This window comes from Sinohyriopsis cumingii, chromosome 18 (genome assembly GCF_028554795.1).
Source record: "Sinohyriopsis cumingii isolate HCF-2022 chromosome 18, ASM2855479v2, whole genome shotgun sequence".
Lineage (NCBI taxonomy): Eukaryota > Metazoa > Mollusca > Bivalvia > Unionida > Unionidae > Sinohyriopsis > Sinohyriopsis cumingii.
Window position 1 is genome coordinate 18849802 of NC_142978.1, and position 8447 is coordinate 18858248.

An 8447-nucleotide genomic window follows, 5' to 3' on the forward strand; every position below is an offset into this window, starting at 1 on the left:
GGGCGCACAATAATAACATTTCTCAGCATATAACCTTGCCTTATAATGCAAGCCTTAAACTCGGTACTAACCTTTGTTAACCGGCTATTCTCAAAAGGAACATATGTGCCACACAAAGCTACAAGAAGATGTTGTAGATTTGAAACACGTACGGAGATTAGTCAGTTTGGTTGTATTTTATTGTATCACCTTTGTCCTTATATGACCAGTCTAATAAAATCCCTTTTAGTTCATTAAAAACCATCATCAGCTTAAGCAATAATATCTATGTAGCATTCCGAAGCCAAGTCAAGTTGTCTTGTCTAGAATGTAAATAAAATGTATCCAATACACTACCATATATATATATATATATATATATATATATATATATATATATATATATATATATATATATATATATATATATATATATATATGTGTGTGTGTTTGTGTTTGTGTGGGTGTGGGTGTGTGGGTGGGTGTCGGTGGGTGGGTGAAATGCATCTTTTATGAATAGTTCCGATGTTTGATCACAGGCAACTAATTCCTTTCATACGGACCACAATCTTAACGTTCTGAAAATGAATATGTTATCCTGGTAAATTTGCTATATATTGAATATAAAATTAGATACAACAACCCTTCGCTCACCTTGCTAAGCCATCAGCAATACATAGGTTTTGTGTTGCATTTGTAACTAAACTGAGGAGCAATGCCAGCATTAGTTTCCAGAAAGGTAATTCCCATTTTTAAATCTTAAATCCATTTTGGTTCAAAGTAATACATGTAACAAAGAAGATAATTAAGCAATTAACTCCTACCTTTAATTTAGACTCCTTAAAACTTCGTCATGCGGAAATTGTATCTACTATAAGTTGCCTCAAACTTCCCAAGTTTTAAATGTTCAATACACTACATCTCGATTGATTCTGTAGTTATAAATGATCATTGGAGTGTATCAATATACAGCTTTAAGCAACAATGATTACTACATTACTATCAACTTTTCTAAGACTTCCAGTGTGCTCACTGTACCATAGACTAAGACGAAAATTATATTTCATACAAACAATGGCATTACCAACATCTGCGACTTAAAATGAGTTAGAACTAGTTCGTCTCATTTTCAGCTAACGTTAAAGTGGCCTAATTATGAGCAAAGCCTATTATTTTGTTTATTATGTCATATTAATGTAATGACCATTCATTATATAACCATTTGACAAGGTTTAACATTTATTAACTTAACAAGCACTCTGCAGAAATAAATATACACTAAACCCTTCAATTTGGGATAAAAGGTAAATGACAGAAATGTGTACGAGAAATTTAAGTTGATGAAATAATATATACTAGTTCAAGCCAGTTCGGATAGGTGTCAGCAGCTGCTCAATCAATGTCTATGCTTTGCTTACAATGATTTTATATTATTTGCAATAATTATGAAACAAAGCGGCCAAGTTTATATTTACCTTTTACAGTTCCACCTTCATCTTGCATGGCATTGACATATATCTATGTTTTGATTATATCGTGAACTTTGTCTTAGACACATATATGGTTAGACAAAAAACATGAAAACATGGCTCTTGAAAAGTTCGAAAAGTAATTAATAACCATAGATCCAACATGTTATCAAGTACGTGTTGCATGTTTAAATTCTAACAGGATAACCTTAGGTTCTGAAGTATAAAATTGTTGTGTTTGTTTTTATTTTTTTAAGCCATTCGTGGTGCAAATTTTCTTTGGATATATACACTGTAGCATAGTATTTACAAACAACATAGCTTCCAAGTTCATAATCACATGTTATTATGACGCATCCGGCAAGTAATTAGTACCATAAGAATTAGCCTGTGAGGCAAAACCTTTCTATGATAAGGTTAGTGAACCTTCATTTTATTTCCATTGAAGAAATCTATATCCAAATATAACAGGTCTATGAGCTGAAAATACAAGAAACATAGTTTTGTCACTGTTTAAGTAACTCTATCGTGAATATGCATGGTCACTGTCCCATTGTTATTTTTCAGCTGAATTTATTTACCTTATAGTTTCTGAAAAAAACTCCAGAAGGCAAATAGCAAGTATAAAGTTGATATCAAAGGTTATACTAATTTTGTTCAAATACTGCTTTTTATTATTATGCAACCGATTTAAATAAATTATGTCTTAAGTTCTCTTAATGTTACAATAACTAAGCACTTATGTAAATGATTATGTGGTCCCCAAACAGGTAACTGTTTGCGATTCTTGATTTGAAATGAAATATATCCTTAACTTGGGCTTCGGAGGTTGTGTGGTCGGGTTGTTGGGGTCATAAAAGGATAAATATTTTTTTTTAAAAAATTAACTCCTATTTTTATTGTAATTTGTCTGCTGAACAATAAAATTTTATTTCCATACCAATCATACTTCCTGCCCGACGCGTTTGTTCTGACACAATTTAAGCACAAACTGCAAAGAATTTTTAATACTTTTGAAGTAATTGCTATTTTCGCTCAGTTTTGTTGTACCTTGAGCTTGTGTTTTCTGTCAATATTATGAGCATTCGTATATCTAAACAGCTGTCTGTACAAAACAAAGAGACGCATCAAACACGGCAGATATGACGAGACGGATTTGCCCCCTCAAAAAAGTAGGATGTAGTTCATATTAATAAAAATCGATTTTTGGAGTCGAAAAATTCCTACATCTTGTGATATTCAATTTCACATCTTGTCAAGATAGGTTTCATATTTTTTTAGGAAGCACGCACTGAGTGGGAGGGAGTCTTAACACAAATGCATACGCTTGCGTATGGGGGGTCTGATAATGTAAGTACGCATAGGAAACGCGGGGGGACCTCTATAATAATGTGTCTACATTGGCCTTCAAATGAGCCACATTGACCAAGCTTATTTCTTCGATGCTGATAAACATTCACCGTCGGCGGACTATCTGTTTTATTAAACACGTTAATATTGTTAATGCTTGATCGTTTCTGGAAGTTTCTAAAACTCTGATTTCGTCTCATTATTGAAATCCGAATTAGTGGCGCTGCTTCTGTCCGTGTTAGTACGATGCCCTTTAACTTTTGTACCCTGATTATTCCTGGCAATTATGGAAAGAGATCTGACGGACGTACCGACGGGCAGGCTAGATTGATATAAATCTATGTCTATTTATTTCGTGTTGTTTAATTTTGCGGATCTGTTACTGTTGTATTCTTATTCACTTGGAAAAAAGATCATCCCCATTTGATGCAGCAGGTATATGTCCACATGTATATTCCTCTAAGAAAGTAGCACGTGCATGATGTGTGTATTTTATTAAACACTCTATCCTAATTAGAATAGGGAACAGGTCAAACAGTTACATGCGAGTTTTGATCTGGACATTGTGTTGTGTTGTGATTACATATGCACTTTTGGGGAAATTTGACTTGCACGACATTTAGTGTTCCGATTCTGAGATAATTGTCTTAGAACACTCCACCACACCCTAGAGTAGTCTCTTCATTTAACAATAGTTGCTCTTGAAAAGATCTTTTTTAAATGATCAATGTAATCAATTGATATGATCGCAACCGTAGATTTTTATCCACTTTCAAGGGAAAATGGCCTGTACTTCCCTGAAATGATGCCTCGCACTATTATTTAGTTTCTGTGACATTAAAATTGTTGAAGTATTTTCTCAAAAAGAATGATTTTCTTTCATGCCTCTCCATCACAATTAAAATATATATTTTGTGACATTTTTCATGTTCCAACGATTTCAGACATAGAATATATAAAGTCTTCAATTTAAAATTTTCATACATTGAAACTGTAAAGAAACAGTTTTAAAAATAACGCAAATGTTGGCATATTTATTCTAAGTAAGGTACTGTACGTTTGGTGTTTCACGAAAATTATATCGTTATTTTAATATCCTTATGTAGCACCTTTGCCTCGGTTCTCTCACCCTCTATAATTTTCTCGTTATTTGGAACACCAACTAGCTGTCGTTTTCGTTAAATATATCTTTCTTGCTTGCTTGCGGGAAATTATTCTTATGTTACTACACTTTATCGTTTTAGCGAAACAGCATCCTCCCTCAGATACGTACAATTTAGCTCATTCGAACGAAATTATCCAGAAGAGTAGATTGAAGCTGACGATAACCGATAAAATGAATCACATGCGACATCGTTTTCACCTATGGTTTAATCGATCAAAAACTCTAATATATAACCAGGTGCTTGTAAACGTAATAAACGCTGTTTTGTTGTTGTTTTTGTTGGGTTCAACGCCATAATTCAGTATACGGTAGGCTATACGTCGCGGCCAGAATGAAACAAACCTTGAGACAAGTGCTTTTTCCAATCACAAGTGTACTTCTTTCGCTCGAAAGTGAGGAATATTTTGCTTTTGATGATGGGTCAAAGAGCCATATACTGGTATTTCTTGAGGATCGGAAAATAAAACAAATTGTACCAAGACAAGAGACAACACGTAAATATGTAAAAATCCTGTAAAATGTTTGCAAAAGAAAAAGAAATAAAGATAACAAATGTAAAATCCTAAACACGTGCTTTTATATGTCAAATTCATTTAAAATTGCCAAGATTTTCCTAAGTGTAAGTGAAGCGTCCTCCTACGTTTTTTTCAACCAGTTGTCGTTAAAATTGTGTTGTCTCACAAGATAAGCATAGACACATCCGACAACAATGCGTTTGTGTGTGTCAGATATGCAATCGACACAACACAACCCATCTCTCCAATTTGTTATATAGTGGGTTTATCCCACAGCTAAGAATAGCATTCAAAATGGTACTACCTTCATAAATTCTGATCTTTCTATCTTGCACAAAATTCGAGATATATTTAGGCAGAAGGTTTCTTCGACGTGGGTTGAATAGGACATTCATTATACAGTACTTCCATGTCATAAGCTTTCACCAAATCAAATAAGACGGCCACTATATGTTATTTCTTTATGAAACACTTCTAATAAATGTGTCAGGCCTGACAAGATGGTCTACTTCACAGTTGGTTGGGTAGCTGTTAATAAGTATTTAGGGAGCTCAAAACAAGTACATTTGGCCTGATATTTCCTTGCTGTGCACCGACGGCATATTTGAACGATTTTCGACTCATCGTTACTACGCTGGCACATTATTTGCCAGCTGAGCAGCAGAGGGGCTGTACAGACCGAAACTTTTTGCACAATAAACCCCTCCAGGAAACTATTCGTCGATAGAGGGCTTATTTCGACGAAATAAACCCTTCTATTCAGAATACAGGACAAAAAAAAATGTCCCCCGAAAACTCGAAGAGTTTCCAGGGACAAACTCGTTGAGTTTGCACTGACAACTTGGGTTACTTCAATAAATCTGAAACAGTTTCCGTGGCGGGGTCGTTATTGAAAAATCCATGGGTCGGGTCCATCCCCTCTGCTGCTCTGGGAAATGAGTTTCCAAGGAAAAACATTTTTATGTTAGCGGAATTAAATCATTGACAAATAAATAATGGCAAATATTGGAGAAGCACATACGACTAGATTAGCTCGAGAACGTCTCGAAGCAATTCAGAAATTTCTTCCTGTCCGTGATAGTGTCAGACAAAAATTACAACTAAGACAGCAAGCACGGGAAGGCTTTGCAGAGACTACGGAGGAATTATTTAAACCCGTGACCAAAGCTACTGAAAAATCCGCAGCTGTTACCAAAGAGGCTTTAATAGAGCAAAGGAAAATTTTACAGGATATTTCAGCTGGACTTAAACCCCCGCCTCCACCCGATGAAGTTGTTGTGTCAGTACCTGCTGGTAAACGAGTAACAGGGAGAATTACTGACCCCGCCAAAAGATTTACGCCGGATTATATTGAACTTCTTAAAAATGTACCAGAAGAGAAATTACCTGAGACAATACTGTTAGGATTGATTAGAAGAAATGTGTCTTTAAACCCAGAACACGGTTCTATGACAGATGATAATTTTATCAAATATTCGTATCGTATACGTGAAAATAAAAAACAAATCAGCAGGGACGATACAAAATACGATAGACTTGTAGATGCTATACGTAAACTTGAAATTCCACCATCGCAACCTCAAGAAGAAAAATCACCGTTGCAACACACAGAACGACAACAATATCCTTCACGGCGAAGAGCAATAGATCCTGACCTAACTCCGTTAAGTGAATACGAGGCTGCATCTGAAGGAAGTCCGCGGGGCCAAAAATTCAAACAAACTAGGTCGCCGATAATTAGCTTAACAACATCTTCTGAAAGTTTGCCTCAAGACATTTTATCCCCAAGAATTGTACCATCAACAGGGGAGGGTTTAGGATCCGGTTTTATTGCCTGCCCTAATAATATCATCGATGATGTATCACGGTTGGAAGTTCTCATCGGAGGAAGACGTGCCGGAAACAATTCTCCGGAAATTATAAATGAAGCCGCAGATATCTGTCAGAGACTATTTCAGCGTGGCATCATGGATATCAGCATCTACCGGGGGCTCATTGATGAACTCGCAGACGGTTACCACAGCGACTAATAATTAAATTTGCTAGCAAATTCAGTTAGATAAACAATAATTAAATAAAATGATACTACACGATTCTTTTCGCAGACCAAGAAGTGTCAGAGTAGTAAACTCACGATTACCAGTATACGAGGTTGTTTACGGAGATGGAGTCGGTGATGTTGTTAGGGATTTAGTCACAAGAATCGCTCCGAAAGCTGGACCGTTAGCAAAACAATTCGCGATGAAAGCCGCTGATGTTGTCAAGGATAAAGCCATTGGCACTGTTGGTAGTCTTGCCGGGAAAGCATTTCAATCAATCAAGGATCGACTAGCACAGCTGATACGAAAAAAAAACCCAGTCGAGAGGTTGGTGCCAGTAAAACTACCATCCACTGAAGCTATGCCGGCAAATGTTAGTAGCGTAGTAAATAAGGCCGTAAATCAGAAATTAGCTGAGATCGCAACAGCAGGAATTACCTCCAAAGCGTTGCAAGATAGTGTAACTGCTAATTTGATAGCTGGTAGTGGTTTCCGGTGACGATAACATTTTAATTAGATCATCACAAATAATAATAATGTTTGCACGAAAATCCAATGACGCGTTTGATATGTCCAAACCAGTACTTAAAGATGATTCTGTACGTGATTTTCAATATTATTCTTATGAAGCACGTGATCCTAACCAACGCGGAAGAATTGAACTACAGGTCCAGGATACAAGTAGATACTTCTTGCCCGCTGAGGCCTTCATCGAAGTTGAAGGTAGGCTTTTAAAGAATGATAACACTAACTACGGAATCGGCGACCGAGTTGGATTTGTTAACAACGGCATCATGGCGTTATTTAAATCCGCTATTTACATGATAGATGGAAAAGAAATTGAAACAATTCATGATAACGTCGACGTTGCCACAACAATTCTCGGGTTGGCGAGATACTCGGATGATTACACCAGATCAGCCGGACCATCAATGATGTTTGCAAAGGATATAACCGACAGCCCCGAGAACAGGAATGTAACAATGAATAATGCCGGTGACGCAGTTGCATCGATGAACGAAAATTTTAATTTGGGTTTTGCAACACGTAGATCGATGTTAAGTGGAGATGAAGAGTTCTCAGGTGTGATTCCATTGTCTCACATCTTTGGATTCTGCAGAGATGTCCACAAGGTCATATTCGGTGCCAAACACACAGTTGTACTTGTGCGAAAACCTGATGATAATGACGCTATCTGGCGAGATGCTGCTGTTGCCCCTGGTCAGGTAATACTAACTAAACTGTGGTTGTGGATGCCAGTGTTGTCTCCGTCAATCACCGAAGAACAACGACTGTTGTCTTTCATGGACACGGGCGGTAAATCACTGCTATCCTGGAAAACAACAACCACAGACGTTATTCAGGGTGATAATGGTGGGTTGTTTACATGGCATATATCATCGCAACAAGGAGTATCAGCACCACGACATATTTTCATTGCATTTCAATACCGTGCTAGAACAGATAGCCAGGAAAGAAATCCAATGGTATTTGATACACTTGGAGTTTCTGAAGTTTCGTTGAGAATAAATGGGCATCAGGAGCCATCTGAGGATATATTAATAGATTTCGAACATCATCGTGTCGCACGCGCGTATCATCGTCTGATGTCATTTATGGGGCGCGACCTTAATGTAGACACTGGCCTGCAAATATCACAGCGAGACTTTATGAGTTTATATCCGATTTATTACTTTTCGCTGGAACATCTTGATCTGGTTAAACAATCTGTTGTCGACCTACATTTCCGAGCTCGTGTAGGTGTTCCTGCTGGTGGTTACAGAGCGATTGCTGTCATACTCTCCGATAAAGCAATGCTGCTTGAAGGTGTTGGCGGACGAATGAGGGTCATCGACGCTCCAATCGAGAATATGTAACGCAATTAAAATCAAACTTAGGATATAATGTCATACAGTCATGTTAATGTCAC